We start from the raw sequence: 20,263 nt of genomic DNA on the forward strand, positions 1-20,263 counted from the left end.
TTTTTAATTATAAGACAACTTTATGGCGCCTAAGATAACAGTGAAGAATATGACTTGTTTATAAAGAAATAAGAATTGACGAAATTAAGCAAATCTTATTGTCACAGATTGCCGCGCTGATAGAGTAATTAATTTTTCGGCAATTTTCTTTGACACTGCGCCGTCAATAATAAATTTTTGTTTGCGAAAATATTTTTATTGCGATATGCGTTAAGAGTAATGAAGTTGGAACAATTGATTGTGATGAAATTTGAGTTTGCTGTGGTTGGTAAATGCTGCGCAGTATGATTGAATTGACTATGAAGGATCGTGGCTTTCTGCAATTTTTTATTTTGTTTTGCGGAAATATTTCTAAAATATTTATAAACATGATATTTTATTAATTCTTAGTCTTTAGAATAATTAAATTTTGTTAAAAGTTTAGAAAAATCCCTACCAGTGGTCTTAAGAGACCCATTTTAAAGCGAAACCTAAGGCTAAGCACACATTAGAGCGCTATTTACAGCGTATAATAAATAAATATTATTTTTTAATACTCAATAATACATTAAATTCGTTTCATAACAATTAAAAATCAGTTAAGCATACATTTTTTACAAATTATTTTTATTAATTTTTTGTGATAACAAAGCTACAATAACCTAACGACACCGGATCACCCTAACAACCTTGCTTTGAAGTATTAAATTCTTTAGTTTTCACGTAATTTCATGATGCGTTTACCTATTCGCTGTAATTTTCGCCATTGTTATTATAAACTTGCATTTCGCATGTGCTTGGCTCTGGCGGTGCCGGCGGTGGTGGCGTATACGTAATGCAATTAATTGTGTGTGAATAAAAACGCGTTGGGAATATTTATGACAGTAATTATATGCAAGCATATGCATTTTCATATTGACAATCATGGGTAAGAATGTATGCACTTGCACATAGATACAAACTACATAAAATATGTATTCAAGAAAAATCTAAGTATGCATTCAAGAAGTTGGTTCATTGAAAGGTGAGACGGGTTTTGGAAAGATAAAATTTAAAAATCACTGAAGAAGCTAAAGTGAGGTGAAATATTTTAGAATATTAGAAAGAGTTATAAAAAATATATTTTTTGATGGCTGGGCCACCACTCTAACGAATGTATGGAGTATAAAATTTCTCCAATACATCACTCTTTAGTTGTCTTATATGATGGTGCAAACTCTCGAGTGCTAAATTTTCAAATACTTAGAACAAAAATAAATGCGTTGAATATAATTATAAACATATATCTTATGAATATCAGATCTGTATTTGCAAGCGAATATATTTAGCACTTAAAAATTTCAGTAATTAATTGCTATATAAACTGAATTTTAGTATATAAAGCACTCTCATCGTCGACCTGCTGGCTTTCTCTGTTGTAAGAATACATTTTTAAATGATTTCATTCAACTGTTCGTCAGCTTAAAACCCCTTGTCTATTACTGTTAATTACTGAAGGCGCTTAGCTTGGCATTTAGTAAATAGCGGATAAAAAATGTTAACTGTAGGAAAATAAATATATAGAAGTAGATATATGAGTTATAGCACGTGTGCATCCCAATTAGTTAATATAAACAAAGAGCTTTCCCAAAACAAAAAAAAAATATATTAAAAAAATAAACAAAAAAATAATATTTGCATGCATTTAATTGTTTCTACAAATATACATATATACATACACTTAGTGATTTTTTATGATGCAATTAAAGTTATTTTTTTTTGTAAATATTGCAATTCCCATACAGCTGTTTTTATATAGTCAAAAAGGTTTATGGTGTTATGAATAGGGATATACAGTGAAATAACAGTGCATTATAATGTAATGTTGTTGTAATGAGATTGTTTTTATTATTGTTGTTTGTTTATTTTTCATTTTGCTTGTTTTAAGTAAATCATATTATATTTGTACACTCTTCCGGCGTGAGCTTGTGTTCTTTCGCGAAGATTCGAAATCAAAAATGATTTATATTTATAAACAGTTATTATGATAGTCATAATCTTAGAAGAGATAGAGATAAGTACGTCTGAAGAAATGCGCAACTGCTTCAAATTTAGATTTTTAATATTATGTTGAAAGAGACCATTGAAACTAGACCACTTAAGTGAAGTGGCATGTTGCTGAGGAAACACTCAAATGAATTTTAGCTATAAACGGTGATTTTAGAAAAAAAGTATTTTAATGACTATGCATGTTTTTAAAAAAAATTTTATAAAAAGTGTGAAATTTTTTTTATTTTTTATTTAGTTTTTAATGATTAAATATTTTTATTTTTTTTTTAATATTTACATATGTGGTTTTTATTGCTTAAATATTTCTTGAAAATAAATTTAAAGTTTTTCAAATTTTTATATAGTTTTTAGTAGTAACATATTTTTATAAAAACAAAACATTTAATGTTTTTTTTAAATATATTTATAATAAAAAATCAAATTATTTTTTTATAAAACTTTATAAGCAATAGAAATATTTTTTTTTAGTTTTTAAAAACAAAAATTTTATTTAGGTTTTAAAAATTTTTTTTTAAGCACTATAATCTTTATTAAAAATATATTTTCTAACTTTTTTGAATAAACTTAGTTTTTTCTTTAATTTTTTGTAAATTTGTTATTATACATATATTTGTATTAAAAAATTAAATTAAATTTTTTTATAAAACTTTATGAGCAATAGAAATATTTTTTTTAATCTTTTAAATTTTTTTTTCATTTTTTAAAATATTTTTTTCATATTTTTAAACATTACAATATCTATTAAAAATATATTTATTAACTTTCTTTAATAAAATTAGTTTTTCCATTAATTTTTTCTAAAAAAATTCGATTTTTTAATTGAAATAAATTTAAATTAATTAGTATAATAATATAGAAATTGTTAAAAAATTGTATGCATTTAAAAAAAAATTATATTTTCATATTCATGCTTATCTCAATTTTCCAACAGTAATTTTCGAGATACCAATACATTTAATTTTTCTATATTTTTTTTTCAAACCTTATTCTGTCTCAGAAAAATTCAGCATTATTAATAATTTAAAATCCTGCCCATTCGCTACTTACAAATGTATACACCGACAAATCGGTCAATTAACTATATGTATCACCACTGAAAATCCACAGTATCTGCCAAAAGCTAAATTCCAACAACAACAATTATTTACCCTAAAGTGACTCTAATCATTAGTCTGTGGTAAAACTCCACAGCTCAAGGGTTTTTCCATAACAAGTGCACACACACACAGTTACAACTACCGCAATATAAAACAATACATATGGAATACAAAAAAATATTACTACGTAGACACTCTGTTTAATCTTTGCAATATTTATAAACAATTCGCGCTTGCAGATGTACAAAAAAAGTTCAAATATACCAACAATATATAAGCAGTTATATGAATGAGTTCATATACATACATATATATGTATAATATATAAGATACATATGTGTTTGTGCGTATCCACCATATCTGCTTGTAATTGCCCCTTTTCATTTTGATAAGCTACCACTTGATAACCCACCGTTAACCGTTAACGCCAGCGCGCACGTAATCGCTCATCTATCCGTCAAATCTAATCGGGCAAAGTGCGCGAAATCCAAACTACAACATACACACCACCACTTGAATGCGGCCGCGATTTATTGAGATTCAGTCGTGATTCGTATAAATCTAGCTGACAATGGCACTTTTTTCTGAATTATTTTTATTATTTTATTGCAGAATATGGTCAGCGAGACAGCAATAAATGTTAATGCAACAGGAAGATAATTTACTAGTTGCAGACAATTCTTGACCGAGTGCAACATGAAATTGCAGAATAATTTACTACAATTGATATTCACTTTTGGCTTTTACTATTTTATAACCGATTTTATTACTTCGAAATTTCCGTCTGATAGTCAACTTGAACAATGAGTTTCATATTTTTGTTGTTTTTATTACTGTGTAGTTGGCCCTGTGTAATCATGTGAACTTGACTGATTAATTATTATTACACCTGAGTGTAGTTATATGTTTTCGAATTTTGAGCAGTAAAACGTAATTTCATGACTAAAATGCATTAAGGCGCTATTGCATGTACTATGATATAATATTTTTTACAACCAAAAAATAAAAAATAAAAATTGACATCGAAAATTAGCATAAAATTGTATATAATAAAATATGTCAATTTATACATATTTTTTTTTAATTTTATATTTGATATACATTATTTTTGATCTTGTTAAATGTTTTAATACTGACTTTTTGTATAGCTAAATGAGGTTAAAATGTCCTCATTGAAATGCATATACATATGTATATTCTGCATTTTAAGTGAAATAGTATATACAATTTTTATGAATTATTTTGGGAATAAAATTTAAAAGTGAAGTTCGAATTTGTAAATGAAAAAAAATGTTTATACTTTTAAAATTTATTAAAAATCTTGTTCTTCTTATTCGCGGTTATAGTTAGTCTTGTTAGTATTCTAAACATAAAAACATAAATTTATTTCATAGCAAAAAATAATAATCATAACTTTTGCCCTTAAAACACTGGCCTATTAGTATTCAAATGAATAGATAATCATATTCCTATAAAACTTACTCACAGTCCCGCTCCTACTACAAACAATAACACTTTAATTCATTCAAGCCTGCCAACCTCTCACTTATTGCAACAGCAATTATCCGCATCCCGAAATATTTCCCATTCATAACACCCATAAAAATATGTGAATCACTTCCTAAAGTACACCTCAATACGGCTCTAAAACATATAGTTAAGTGCCAGGTACCGCATAGCTAGACTTAATTAAAACACTAATTTCAAATTATTCAGTTATAGCCGTTGCGATTAGTCAAGGAATGCCCAGCAAACAGCTGAATAACATTCCTTACAACAACCGAATTGCATTAAATGTGTAAAATACCACCTAACCAATGTAGTTTAATGCTTAGTGCATCGGGGTGAGTATTTAGTGGTGTGTAATTAAGTAATAACCCATAAATATGTATTGGGTTAAACTGACAGTTGACTGGGAGCTACTAGTATTACAGCAAAGGTATTATTTAATCGTGTTATTCGCAGTCTTACCGCAGTTAGATCGGTTACGATTTATATCCGGCCTATATGAGCAGCCGAGCTGCAATTACTGGCAGCTGTGTGCTTTGAGAAATATAACTCGACAACAATTATAGGCGCATTTAGATGCAGTTAGTGGGGGGATATGCCACTATTAGGAACTTGTGAGATCTAAAATTGTTAAATAAACAATAAAATCTGAAGTCAGCTATCAGCCTGTTCATTTGTGATTACACGGAGGTTTCAAATTTGGTATTTAGTTACTAGTTGTTGATTTTATTATACAAATTTTAATAACATACTAAGTTAATAGAGAGTAATGTTATTCTAAAATTATTCCTGTAGGTCATTCTTTTTATATAGATAATGTGATTTTTGTGCTCTGAACAGGATTTTTCATGCAAATGTAACAAAAAAAGATAAAGGGAGATGTCGGAGACCTTTATAAAATCTTTGTATATATGTCCGCGATGGATTCCTAAACTACTGAACTGATTTCAGTAAAATTTAGCACACAGTGTTCGGCTCGAACCAATTTATATAGAAGATAGGATAGTAAAACAAATTCATAAATAAAAAATACAGTGAAAGCTCTAAGATATTAAGTGGACATCTCCATTAAACAAGCTGTTAACCAAGCTGATGTTTATTAAGTACAATCTTTTAAGCGGCCAACTCTATTAACTGGACACAAAGGCTGGTAACCAGACATAGAGAAAGCGAATCATCAGTTGTTGAGATATAGTTCTGAACTTTTGTCACTATTTTTTTTTACCTAAGAAGCCGCCATACAAACTGATTGATCAAGCATTTCAACTATGTGGCAGCATTTTCCATTGATTTTAATGCTTTTTAATTGATTTTTGAGTAAATTATTAATTTTTAAATGCAAAAATAATTTGCTGGGTTATGATTATAATTACATTACTATAATAACAGCGATTACTGTAAGCTTTAAGATTGTAACCCTTTCAAAGCCATCTTAAATATGAATATTTAGTTACACAAAACGATATAATCTCTGAATATATTGTTGAAGTCGCAGCACTAAAGCATTCTGCGGCCATACAAACTGTTTTGTAGATATTTTTTAGCTAAAGAAATTTCAAGTATTTTCTATTGATTAATTCTTCAACTTAAATTATTTGAAACCTCGGGCAATAAATACCACATAATTGTATTAACCAACAATTACAGTTCTACGCTTATTACACAACCATTTCAAATATGTGGCAGCATTTTCCACTGATTTTAATGCTTTTTAATTGATTTGCTGTGTTATGATTATAATTGCATTACTATAATAACAGCGATTACTGTAACCTTTAATATTGTAGCCCTTTCAATTAAAGCCATCTTAAATATGAATAATTAGTGACACAAAACGATAAATATTAATGCATTGACTCAAATTTACAATAACACTTCATTATTTTACTGTTTCTTTACTGTTTTTCTTACAGTTTTAGAATAATTTTATATCGTCTTTTACAGAAGCTAACTACTTAAGCTTTCTAATATGCTACTTTTACAGTTATTATTTAATAATTAAATAAAAAGGGTTTCAGAAAGACAGTCTCAAATTAATTTATGTAGATTAATAAATTTTATGAATAAATATTAAACAAATTTAATTTAAAATAATTCAAGAAAAAAAATGAAAAAAATTGAACTAAAAAAAATAAATTATAAGAATCTTTAATTAATATTTAAAAATTACCAAACGATTTAATTTAAAAATTAAAAAAATTAATAAAAAAAAATTAATTTAAAAATAAAAAAAAAAGGTTTAAAAATCAAAAAAAAAAAAAATTATTGTCAAAATGTCAAAAAATCTCCAAATAACTTAAATTTATTTGAACACTCACTTGTTAGCTGCAATTTTGTGGCTTCACATGAAGAAATATGTTGCAGTTGGTATCAAAAGAAACGAAATTGTCGAGACGTTTACAAAATGTGGATTTGTTGGCGCACACGTTTACCGTTAATAACGTTTGTTTTCGAACACCGCTTATGAGTAACTTTTATTAATATCACACAATAGATTCGATGCTGAACTAAATCAGCTTCACCTCAAGTGTTTTATTTACTTATACAAATTCTATATATTAACTGTAGTTATATATGTACAACTTGTATATATTATCTGTAGCTATATTTGTACAACTTTTATATATTATCTGCGGTGATATATGTGTACTATATAGATTTGTACAACGTTCTTCTCAACAACTTAAGACACTTTATGCGCGTTTAACAAGCAAATACCCTTCACTAGTTGAGTGCTTGCCGACGTTTGTATGTTTATTAATGCTCACTTATTGCTAACGCTTTCTTAAATACCGTTTACCGTTATGTATGTACGTATATGTGTATATCGTTTGCTTTTTTCTACACTTGAGGTGGTTGAGTATATATTTGATTTGACGAGCTCCTTCTCGTTTAATGGTCAAACGATAAATGCCAAATATTAGCGACACTTGGCGAATTTTAAATGAAAAATATCTCGGCGACAGTAACTCTTCAAGAAATTGATAAAGCAGTTGTAGACAGTCATTGTTGTTGCGATTATTATTATTCTGTTACTCTGTTTCTTGCTATTGCTGTTGTTGTTGTTTTTGCTGCAGTTAAAAATTGTTGAATATTTATTTCCGAAAGATACACAGCCACACTGCGTAAACAAAGCGCGATAATAAAAATTGGCAATAAAATGTAAATGCACACGACTGCTACGTATGCTTAGCTATCTGTTTGTCCCTTAGCCCATGTGTGTGTGTGTGAGTGTTTGTGCTTTTTAATCAATATTAAGCAGTTATTTGATTGGTAAATCACACTTCTAACTGGTCAGCGTCATTGAGAGTACAATAGAAAGGAGAAATAATCAAATCAAAGTGACATCCAACAACATTGGGGCTGCTCTTAGAGGCGACACGTCGTATACGCAACCAGCAGCGACGCGTGTTGGACTGTTTTTTCCCCCTTTTTTTTGTTTGTGTGCTCACATTATTTGCTGATCACTAACTGATTATACCATTATTTACACAAAAATGTGTATGTATGTGTTATGCTTGTGGGTGTTGAGTAGTTGTTGGCTCTCAGTAAATTATAGAGCAGTAACTTAACTAAAGCAAATGTGGTCTACTTAGCAGTATTAATGTGGCGCATATGATTAACTGTAACTATTTTTGAATATATGCAGAAAGAGTTTTGATTTTTTGGCTCATAATACATGTTCACAAGCACTACTATCAACTAATACATAGAAAAATGTTCAATGAAAACCTAGCACTACTAACAACTATCTATAGAAAAATTTTGAATGAAATTTTGTGATTTTTTTTGGTTGACATTTCATATTAACTAACATTAATTTTTAATAAAATTTTTTCACCATAATTAATATCACACACAGATTTTTAACTATTTACGACCATGTTTAGGCGTTTTAGCATGCCAGTTTAATGTTTTTTGTTCTTTCTCTTATTTATGTTTGGATTTTTACTAGCAGTGTTAGTGTGATATCACTACGATTGAGTTTATTCTCATTAGCTTAATAAAAACTGATTACTGTCACATTTGTATATGTGTACATTTGAGTGTAGTTGTACAAATCCATTTTAACGTTATCTTTAAGTAATTTCATTGCATGAATGACACGTGGCACACGAGTACATATAGGGTGTTTTTTTACAGATTCGATTTTATTTTAATTACTATGTGTGAAATTAATGGGCAACTCTGTAAATATAAGATGCTTTTTTATGAGAAATAAAAGAAATCATAGGTAACAGGGAGAAGAAATGTCAACTTTTATGCCCTCTAAAAATATTCCATAAACTATCGATCAGTTTCGGAGGGATTATTGTTCTCAGTGATCGAAAAATCATTGAAAATTCAATAATAATATTTCTGGCCACTTTATTAAAAAAATTAAAAATGTACATATATTTTAGCCGGCTCCTACTACTATGTTCTCCTTATTACGCCGTCAATCTCTTGGTGAACAATTTACTTCAGCCGCCGCCTACTGCTGTTTTTATTTTTTTCATGGATATTCCGATAAATTCACAATCGGAGAGCCCCATAAAGAGGTTGAATCTTCTTCAATTCCATTTATATTTGATTATGCCTGTTTATGCGACTTATACCAGTTGGTTGTTCGTTTTACCACTCTCTACTAGTTAGTGATTTCCACGTTTTGAGGAGAGAAACAAAAAAAAAATTAAAAATGTACATATACTTTATATTAGCCGCTCTCTATTACTATGTTCTCCTATTTTGCCTTCGCTCTCTTGGTCAAAAATTTACTTTAGCTATCCCCTGTTACTGTTTTCATACATTTTCCGTTGAATTCCAAACTGAAGTGCGTGCTAACCTCTCTAAAGAGGTTGAATTCATTTCAATTACATCTGTATTTTATTATACCAGTTTATGCGACTTATACCATTTGTTTGTTCGATTTACCACTCTCCGTTAGTTAGTACTTCGTACGTTTTAAGGATAGATTATTTTTAGAAAATGTCAAATTTTGAAATTTTCTTCTTTATTTTGGAGAAAACTTATTTTAAAATATTATATTATACTGGAGTAATTGAAATAATATACTATACACCTCATACATATAAATATAAGTATTCTAGTTTATCAAAATATACAAATGTAGAAGTATTTGTAAACAGGAAATAACTGGCTTTTGTAAGTTATAATTGATAGAAAAATATTTACATACAATATAACTTCAAAATGAACAAGAGCTCCAATTCTAGTACTTAAATACATATTTCAATCTCTACAATCACTGCTGCCAGACAATTATTTTATTAATATTAAATTTTAATAGAAATTCTAGTTACTTCTTCTCGCTATTCACAACATACATTGTAAGAAATTTTGCAATTAATTTAGAATTACTAATTGCAAACAAAATAAAATATAAAAAAAAAACAAAAAACAATGATATGAACGTGAATATGAAGATAAAGATAAGATAGTGACGTTCTCATACTAGTTTAGAGACTTCCGTTGCTAATTAAAATACACAACGTGTTACAATCTTTACAATTCTTCTGTATAAATTACATCGTACCGTTAATGATATTCAACAAACACAATGACATATCTGCTAGTTGGACTTTTTGATTTCATTTACTTAACTCAAATAATGCTTGATGGCAAATGAGTCATGCGTAAACTTGAGTGAGTGAGTGACAAGCATGTGAGATAAATTTATTATGCGCTTATGTAAATAAATATAGAATAATGCAAACACACACATGCACACACTCCCATATGCAGTGTAAGCTTTTATTGAACTTCATGATAAATGTGAAAGGCGAAATTACTTTTGGAAAGCGTGTACAGCGCATACTCGTATGCGACAGATAAGCGTGGTAGTTGGCGCTTCATTGCTGCTGATGGGCTGTTGTAGAGCAATCAGCACTTATTGATGCCACAAGCAAGTTAAGCGTACAAAAATAGACCAGTAGATAAATTATAGGTGATATCGTTAATATTAAAAATGAATTGGTTTGAATTTTATTGATTATTGAAAAGTCCACGAAAACAAAGGAAGGGAGAAATGTTATGCCCAACAATTTCACTTTATTTATTTAGAAGAATTTTTTACGCGTGCCGCTACGAATTTCAAAACGTTTGCGGTTTTTAGAACTTAGCATATCTTTAATAATTTTTTTATTGCTTTCATATCACTAATTTGGCAATAAATAAGTCAATAGCCCTGCCTATTACAACTCGCTACTAATGGCTGTAGTATATATCGAGCAATAAATGCCTTTATTCAATAAATTATGTTGTTAGTTTTAATCGAGAGTAAGAGAGAAGAGAGTAAAAAATACTTTTATCTTGATTTTGATCGGTCAGTTTAAATGAGAGCAGTATGCTATAATTCTTCGCTCGCAACAATTACTTTGAAAATTTTAGCGATGTCTCGGATATTGTAATTTCTGTACTGCTATCGGTATCTGTATCAGTACGTAGTACATCAATACTTTAAAATAATTTTAAATAGTATCGCCTTTTCAGCACGTGCTTAACATGCGATCTAAAGTTTATTTTTATAGTTTTCATTTCCTTTATATATAACAAGTTTAGACAAGACATCAACGGCAACGCAACACCATAAACAAGTTGAATTTTTCAAAGATTCTAGCTTGATACTCCGCACGCACTTTGTCAAAGCTTTGGTTATTTTTAGCTTTTGACTTCATCATCGTTGATTTCAGACTTCAAATGAAGAAGGAAAAGAAAACACTTGCGAACTTAAGTGGTTAAGATATAAGCTATTTGATTACGGCTGGAAACAGTGAGCCTCATGGAACAGCTAGGCTTGCGGCATAATAACTAAAAATTATGAAATTTTTGGCAAAAATTTTATTGTCATAGCTTACCAGGCTTCTTAATACAATAGTTAATATAAGAAATGTTTAATGCTGGCCAAATAACAGCTTCTTTCGATACGCCGAAGCTTAGAAAATCGAACAAACAACTGGCATAATCAAATTTGGAAAACCAGTAAAAGATTATATATCCCAGACCTTAAAGAATCGAACAATCAACTATATCAGAAACTGGCCTGAACAAATTTGGAAGACTGGCGAAGAGTTATGTCACTTATATGTTTAAATTTAATTGCATACATTTGTTCTTGCTATTACTTCTATATAAAGTTGTCGACTAGAGACGAGATTAATACCCGTTTTGGGCTTATTATGCTCTTTTGGTCAAAATATTTTAATTTTAATTAATTACATATAATTTTTAGACGTTAGTTAAAGCAAAAAATCTTTCAAGCTACTTTTTGAATTTTTCTACACTCCAAAGAATTATCTTTCAAATTTCCCTCGAGGGTATTTAGATCTTACCAGTATTCAAATCAGTAATTAAAAAATGTAAGAAAATATATTTTGTTGTAAAAAAAGCAAGCAACCAAAATAGATATATGATAATAACGGCAAAATAACAAAATGGTTGCAAAAAAATATTTTTAAGTTAAGTGCTTTAAATGATTTGCGAAATTAAAATTATTTTTAAATACAAAAAAAAAGGTTGAAAACATAAAATTGATTTCATTGCCATATGTTGATATGAAGAACATATGTTGATAATTGTTGTTCTCAGATTAGAAAAGATTTGATAACCAAATTTTAACTGCCATTTGAGACACAATTTAGTGTAAACGTAAAACTTTCTTTACAACGCGTTTTTTTTACAGTGCGCCAAAATATAGGCAACGTTTAGTTAATCTATAATTTGAAAATGGCCAAAACCGTCCAAAAACCTGGTTTTCAACTCTTGCGTAACAAATATTATAGTATTACAAATGCAGTTCTCTTACAATTAGCCAAAATTTTATATACCAGTAATTGAGTATGAGTCCAATTCTACTATTAATGGTAAAAACAATTAGCTACAGCGCCATCTGGCTTCATTGAACTGCCTAGAAATGATTGCCCTAAAAAAAATCCAGCAAAATCGTTTCGTTGGGTTTATTGATATTTTTTTTATAATATTATTTATATCACTGATATCAGAGCGTCTAATTTTATAATTAAATTAAATTAATCTTATTTTCGGTTTCTCTGCTTTCTTTTGAACTCACATCTACTATATGATAATAGCGGTTATCTTTCTAATTTATTAAAGTAAGAATTCTAAGCAAATTTCCAATGTTGGTTTTTTGCGATTTTAATAATGCTTTGATCATTATGTTAAAAATAGACAGTAGCAGTTAGTTAAAGTGGCTAATAATTATTTGAATGGGTTTTTCGTGCTTAAGCGGAAGCGATAAGTTTGCAGGGGCTTTGTGCCGATGCGTGGGTATGAATGGTTATGAGGAGGCAACAGTTCAGAATACTGTAAATCAGTCAAGCGCTATATTTACAGCTACTGTATATGTATGTCGGAACGCATACAAACTCAAGAGTTCATCGATTAAAAATGATAATTTTCAAGTGTGAAATAAAAACCGCCGAACTTTGGCAGTCATTAGTCGATGTGAGCAAAAGCAGCCAATATCATTTTATAATTCGCACACATTTTTTTAATTAAAAGAAAACCCCAAAGACAATATTCCATAGATATTTTTAGTTTTGTTTCCAATAAACACTTTCATGTGGGTATTCCTTCCGCCTTCGCGCAACTTATCGCAAGCGAATTAAACTGACAAACAATTTAAATTATGACACCGTATTGCCTTTTTTATCAGCAATCACTGATACTGGCGACGGCAATTGAAAGTGTGCTGCTCATTTGCTTCAATGAAAAAATAAAGAAATTCGAAGAAGTAGCGACATTTTTGGAATCTTGCATTGACTGCGCACTCATACATACGCACAATATATTTGGCTACAAAGAAACCAAGTCAAAAATGTATATTTATGACTATACATCAGCTTGGTAATCATTTTAAAATGCGATTTTGATTTTGATATTTTTATAACACGCTGCCAAATTTTCTTTAATTTGCGCACGCCCTACCACACATCGCATACCTGCTTGCAGGCATTCATTCATCAAGTACTTGTTGGCGAATCGGCGTGCGATGTGATATCGCGGCCAATATTATAAGCATTGATTAGCATTTAATTATTTATAATATGCACCGGGATTAATGGGGTTTTTTCTTTAGTTAAAATCAGATTATTGCACATTGATTACACTGTTTTATAAGCGCAAAAAACATTTCCCTCGCGGCGAGCATGTGATTAATAAAAGTAAATAAAACGTTATGCTTGAGTGATATGGCAAAAATTGGCTATAATTTATTTTATGACTATGATGATTTAAGTAATATTTTTTTCAATTTGCTAAATACATTAAATTTAATGTGTTATTATATGGGTTATCCCAAGGTGATAAGTGCAAACAAAAATGTGTGCTGTCCCGCGTTTATCGTGATTAAAGTATGCGTATTTAATATCGTTAGTTTAAAAATAAATATATTTTTTTTTTAATTTTATAAATAATTTATAATGTCTGTGCTTGTAATTTTTTATTATTATTTTTTAAATTATTTTTCTTGTAACTTCTTTATATGTATATTGTTTTTTTTTGTAAATTATTTAGAAAAGTAAATATTATTCATTTTTTATGTTATAAATTAGTTACAATTTATTTTTTATAAATACATAATATATATATTTTTTTTTTTTGTAAATTTTTAAGTAATTTTTTTATTATATTATAAATAATTTATATTTTAGAAATAGTTTTAATTAAAACACAAAAAATTTTTCTGTATATTATGAAAAATAGCAATTTAATCTCTTTTTAATTTTTTCGATTTTTTCAAATTTTTTATGCAATTTTTTATTAATTTTATTTTTTATTTTTACTTTTTTTTATAAAAATTTTGTTGTTATTTTTTTTAATATTTTTGAAATTGTTTTTATACAAATTATGTATTAACTAATATTGTAAAGTACTAAGTTTGTATTTTTAAATATATTCAGTATTTTTTTAACTAGCGGAATAATTAAAACGTTAAAATATTTCATGTCTATTATAAAAAAAAATAGTTTTTTTTTCATTTTCTGAATTTTTTTTAATTTTTTTTTTATACAAATTTTTTTAACTTTTTTTAATTAATTTTTAATTTAATTAATTTTTAATTTAATACATTTTTATTTAATTTTAATATTTTATAAAAATTTTGTATTAAATAATTTTATAAAGTACTAAGTTTTAATTTTTAAATTCGATATTTTTTAAACTAGTATTTTATAGAAAATCGCAATTCGTTTTCTTTTCCGTTTTCAGTTTTTTAAGTTTTTTTAAGTTTTTTTTTAAATTTTGATAAAATATTTTTGGATTTTTTTTGAAATTTTTTAAATAAATTTTTTGTTTTTAATTTTTTTTTTAATATTTTTGAATTATTTTTATAAAATATTTGTATCAACTAATTTTGTAAAATTCTAAGCTCTTATTTATAAATTTAAATTGAACATTTTTTAAACTAGCGGAATAGAAATTTGATTTAAAAAAAGTTTAATTAAAAAATTATTCAAATTTAAATAAACAGATGTAACATATACATAAATCATGAAACCCATCACTGAATTTTTAGTTAGAATTTTCAATATTTGATTCCAAGTTAAGTTGGGTAAAGTCCAAGAAAAGTTAGTCTTTTTATTTCGAACTAGAAAAATTAGTTTTATCAAATTAATTTTTTTAATAAACCATAAATAAATATAACCAAATGAGTTCCTTTGTAATTAATTTGAACAGAAAAGAGAATATTAGTTTTTTTTCCTGGGGTTTTTCTTAGTTCTACATAAAAAACCTACTTTTTTATTTAAAATTTATAAATTAAACAATATATTAGCACATTTCTTATGCTGAAACAATCTGATCAAAATTGACCCGGACTGTTAGAATAATGGAGAAATGCAACTTTTTTTTTTAATTATTAAATTTAAAAAAGTATATATGTACATATAAATAAAATTATTTTTTAAATTTAATATCATTAACAAACACTAGCGCCAGAAAGTCTCTAAAGCCTTTATTTAACAATATACATACATACGTACATACACACCATCAAACGTGCAAAAATAAAAATGAATTAGATTCACTCAAATGCAAACTACAGTTGTAATTGCAAATAAACTGGCTTTCCGGGAGTTAATTGCGCAAATGCGCAGCGCTGAACGCGTTAGACCACCCACAAGCCGTGGCGATCACGCTCTTGTCAGCACAACAACACTAAAAATTCATACTCAAATTAGCATGTAGACAAAAGAGTAACAATAAACTGTGTACTGAAATTTTAGCGGCAGCAACTTGCGTGCACTGCAGCGCTTGATTGTAATATTGTTGTATTAGTTTTTGTAAAAATTATCCGCTATTACATTATTATATATTACTATTATTTGGTTATACAATTCATTGACGACGCTGAACACCGTGCTCGTCAAACAAGCTAACAGCTTTAGTGATCTCGTTAGATTATCAAATCACTATTGTTGTTGTATGTATGTAGATGTTGGTGTTTTGAAAAAATAATGTACTTGCGGTTTGTAGTTGTTGCTGTGCGTTGACAAAGCTGTCATTGTGTACATGCAAAGGCTGGCATTCTCAAAACCAACAACTACATGACAGCATTACAACACGATAACTAACGGCACGAAACACTCGTTAATTATATAATATAATATGTAAGCCTGTTGGCAATTTGCATATAAAAACAAATACACACATATGTACTTATGTGCTATTTGCTGTTGCAACACCCGCTACTTAATGCGCTTCGGAAGTTGTCCATCGTCATTGCGCTTTGTTCTCACATGATTTGCGCATTTTTCCGATTTTTTCTCAAGCAGTTTATTATTATTATCTTCTTGCCTATTTCTTGCTGTCGTTAAATGCTACTATTAACGACAAATAGTTGTGTACTTCCAGCAATTATTTATGCAAAAGGGCCGGATTTCCTATTTTTATAGTAAGGCGAAGAGATAGAAATACAGAAAATGCCATTTTTCTTAGAGAATATTCGAGAAAAATTACTATGAAATTTGAGGGCGAATAATTGAGAAGACATTATAAAGTTAAATGATCGGAAGTGGCGGCCTGCGTACCGGATATAAGGAGTATTGTTAAGCGCAGTTTCCAAAGTCAGTGAGGTTTTCCAAAATGGCTTCATCGATTTGAAATTTTCACACTACTTCTTAGATATATTTGCCATGTAATGATCATAGATATACGATTTTTGAATTAAATTCGGTTTTAAAGCCACTATGTAGTGCAATTTTTTTTTTATCAAATTTTCTTCTTTTTTTCAAATATCGAAATTCTGAGCATTAACTATATTCATGTATAGTAATAGTAAAATTTTATGGATATTGAATTTGAGAATATTTTAAGCCGACAAATCTTCCTAGCGTATATACATACGTCTTTTTTTAGAGACCTTACTAGAGAACGGGTCCGGCAGCAAGGAAATCCAAAATGTTTCAAAATTTAACAAGTTTGGGACATTACTTTGAGGGGTTACATGCGCTTGTGGGGTTAAAAAAAAAACGAATTTTTTGATGTCTTATTAAATTCGACAACAATTTTAGAATTTTGTCCTAAATTTCCAAGTTGATCCGATTAATAGCTTCGGAGATACAGCCTTGAAAACATATGCGCCCGAGGCTAGCTAGGTTATGTGTTAAAAAAGTTTATTTTTTACCCGAGGAAACTCATATAACTCCTTAATTGTGAAATTATTCAATTTGAAATTTTGTTTAATACTATTTATTTACAATTTTCAAGACTATCACCATCTTCAAAAACTACCAGTATTATCAGTTGAAAGCAGTCCGAAAATCTTCATAAAACCACCACTTTACGTTATAAGACCTTAGCATTTACTTCTCAATAGTCAAATGAGAGCGACATTTTTAGAATATATTTCACTCAACTAAAGCAAATGCAGTAATGTTCTATTAATATTACAACCACTCAACTTAGCGGTAAACAAAATATACTGAACATTATCAAATTGTCTGCAACGTGATTTATTAATAACGTTTCGCTGTTTTTTGTTCTCTAAATATTGAGCAAGTGCCGACGGAAGTGAATCCCAAAGTAAAAGGAAATATGCAATTAATTAAGCAAACAAATTACTAATAGTCGGTGTACATATATAATTTATTTGTTTACAAATAATAAAATAACACTAGACGACATTAGTTGAAATGACAGTGATCTTATCAAAGCTCATAAATTAATCAACGGTACATAGTAGTGTGAGCACACCGCCACGGCATCATCACACAGCGCCTTTGTAGCGCCAGTGCGAAGTAGCAGCAATTCACCAGCAACACTTAGCCTTTAATTGAGTTACTATTTATTTAAAGTAGTTGTTGTTGTTGCTCATGTGTTTATTGTTTGCAATTTTTTCTTAATGAACACAGCAATTATAACATTGTTTCACACCTCCAATTGCTTCCGACTGTCGGTAGCTGTTAGATACTTTAATTTGCTACTTGTGAAATGAAATGTTGCCGTAAAAAAGGCATTGAGAAAAATTATGGAAACGAAGCTGTATATATATACATGGATATGTGTGTTTATGTCTGTCCAGCGCACAGTATGCGCAGTGGAAAGAAAGCAAGCGCGCTGCAAGCCGGTGGGAAGGCAGACCTTCATAGCGATTAGAATGCCAATTAGCAAAAAAATGTCTGTATGCAAGTGAGAAACTGCGCACACATACCTATATACATATATACAGAACTACTTATGGAAATACTAATTATGCAATTTTTTTTCACTTTTTGAGCAATGCTGCAAATTGCAAACCGCAAATGCGCAACTTCCGCAACAACGAAAGCTGTGGTGATGTTGTTGAGCCGCAACACAACAAACACACACACACATACACAAAAAGTGCTATATTGTGGTCAAAAATTTGGAATTTGCGGCAAGGACTGCTGTTTGCTCGGCTGTTGCCGCCACTAGCTGGCGATTATTATTTATTGGTCAATTGATGGTTTTTGCTGCCTTTGCTCATTTTTTTGAAATAATTTTTTAATGTTTTTTTCTTTGCTCGCTTGCCATGGTAAAGATAATTGCAATTCAATTAAAGTTTCGCAATAACGTCTCACGATTGCAAGCAGTTTTGTTTTCGCTTTTTATTGTTGCTTTACGATTGCCAGCAGTGCCAACATGTTGCAGCGACATAATAATAATGCCTTGTATGCTTTGAGTTTACGAGTGTATATGCTATACCTGTGTCAAGGCCGCACACTAGGTGGGGTTTTGGGGTCAAATGACGCTTCTTACATACTTTTTACTAAATAAAAATAAGGTATTTGACTGGAAGCAAGCGGCTAACTTAGTTGATGTTAGTTTGAAAAAACTGAAAGGTCTTAAGCAAAAGGTCGAAGTTGGGTTGGAGCGTATAAAAATGTATTAAAATTAAATTGCTCCCAAAGTGAGGGAAATTCCATTATTAATAAATTGATAATTAAATTTTCAGTCTATTATCTGATACAATTTCACCAGGATTGCACGCGCAAATCGTTTCGATTTTTTTTTTGTCATAAAAAATTAATATGCTCTCAAAGTAACGGAAATATGGTTATTAATGAACTGAGCATTTAAGGTTTCAGTAGAGCAACTGATCAAATTTGACCCGGACTGCAAGCGCAAATCGTTTCGAAAATAATTAATTTTCGCTCATGAATTACTTTATTCGACATTTAAGTAGAGTTTCAAAAATGTTAAGAGGATATGACAAAAGTTCCTGAAGACCAGCGAATTTTTTAAATATAATCATATTTTTTCCAAAATTTGCAGATTTTTTTTACTTCATCAGAAAATATTTTATATAAACATGTTTAAGACTACTTTTTCCCCTGCCGATAGACATACGAGTATTGCTATTTTTATTAAGAAATTTTGTTGAAATTTATTTTAGTAAAATTTGCCTTATTAAATCAATTTGCACTGAAAATCCTCTTAGTTTTCTAATCAGTTCAAACTCTGATTTTTATAAAATTTTTTCTCTGCAAAACCCCTCTTCAGAAAAATGCCTGCTTGCGCACCTGTTGCTTTAACCAGCGAAACTTTTCGACCTGCTGAGCTCTAAACAGTAAAAAAAAAACATATTTTGACGTTACTTATACTCGTATATAGCCACATTACATAAATATACATCTTCGTATTGCACATCATTTAACGATATTGGCGGCTATTTTTAAAGTTATATAGGCACTTTTTTAAGACTTGAGTTATTTTCGTACAGTTTACGTTCGTATGTATGTATTTATAGTATTTGCAGTGTGCAATGAAGCATATTTTGTAATGCCGAAAAATATTTAATTCCCTTCACTTTGTGTTGTTGTGTGGGGCTATTAAAAAATTCTATTTTTAGTGAAAATGCAAAATGCAATCAGCTGTGACGGCAGTGGAGGCAATTAACTGCAAAAGACATACTACAGGCATACACTTGTATAGGTATGTATGTATATATGTATGAATATCAATGCCATTTTTTGGCGCTGAAATTTGGTAACGGTAAATTTCAAATTTAATTAAAGAGAATGATAGAGAAGGGCGGCAAAGAATGAAATGAGAATTCATTCATTTGCATGAAAGAAGTGTTCGAATTTCAGATTTTTTTTCGCTTCGGAAATATTTTATGAGATTGTTATAAAACACCGTTATTTCTA

At 29.1% G+C, this 20,263-nt stretch overlaps 1 protein-coding gene across 3 annotated transcripts in view; it reads right to left on the minus strand.

The window, feature by feature from the left end:
- LOC105223192 (UNC93-like protein) overlaps positions 1-20,263 on the minus strand; it is a 90,315-nt gene that overhangs the window by 34,466 nt on the left and 35,586 nt on the right. Inside the window, exon 1 of one of the 3 annotated variants that reach the window (XM_049455418.1) lies at positions 6,953-7,537. The exons of the other annotated variants lie outside the window; for them this stretch is intronic. The gene's annotated coding sequence lies outside the window, so the exon portion shown is untranslated. Of the gene's footprint in view, positions 1-6,952; positions 7,538-20,263 lie in introns of those variants that run through there. 3 annotated transcript variants of the gene reach the window in all.

The sequence above is a fragment of the Bactrocera dorsalis genome, chromosome 4 (assembly GCF_023373825.1).
Source record: "Bactrocera dorsalis isolate Fly_Bdor chromosome 4, ASM2337382v1, whole genome shotgun sequence".
Classification (NCBI taxonomy): Eukaryota; Metazoa; Arthropoda; class Insecta; order Diptera; family Tephritidae; genus Bactrocera; species Bactrocera dorsalis.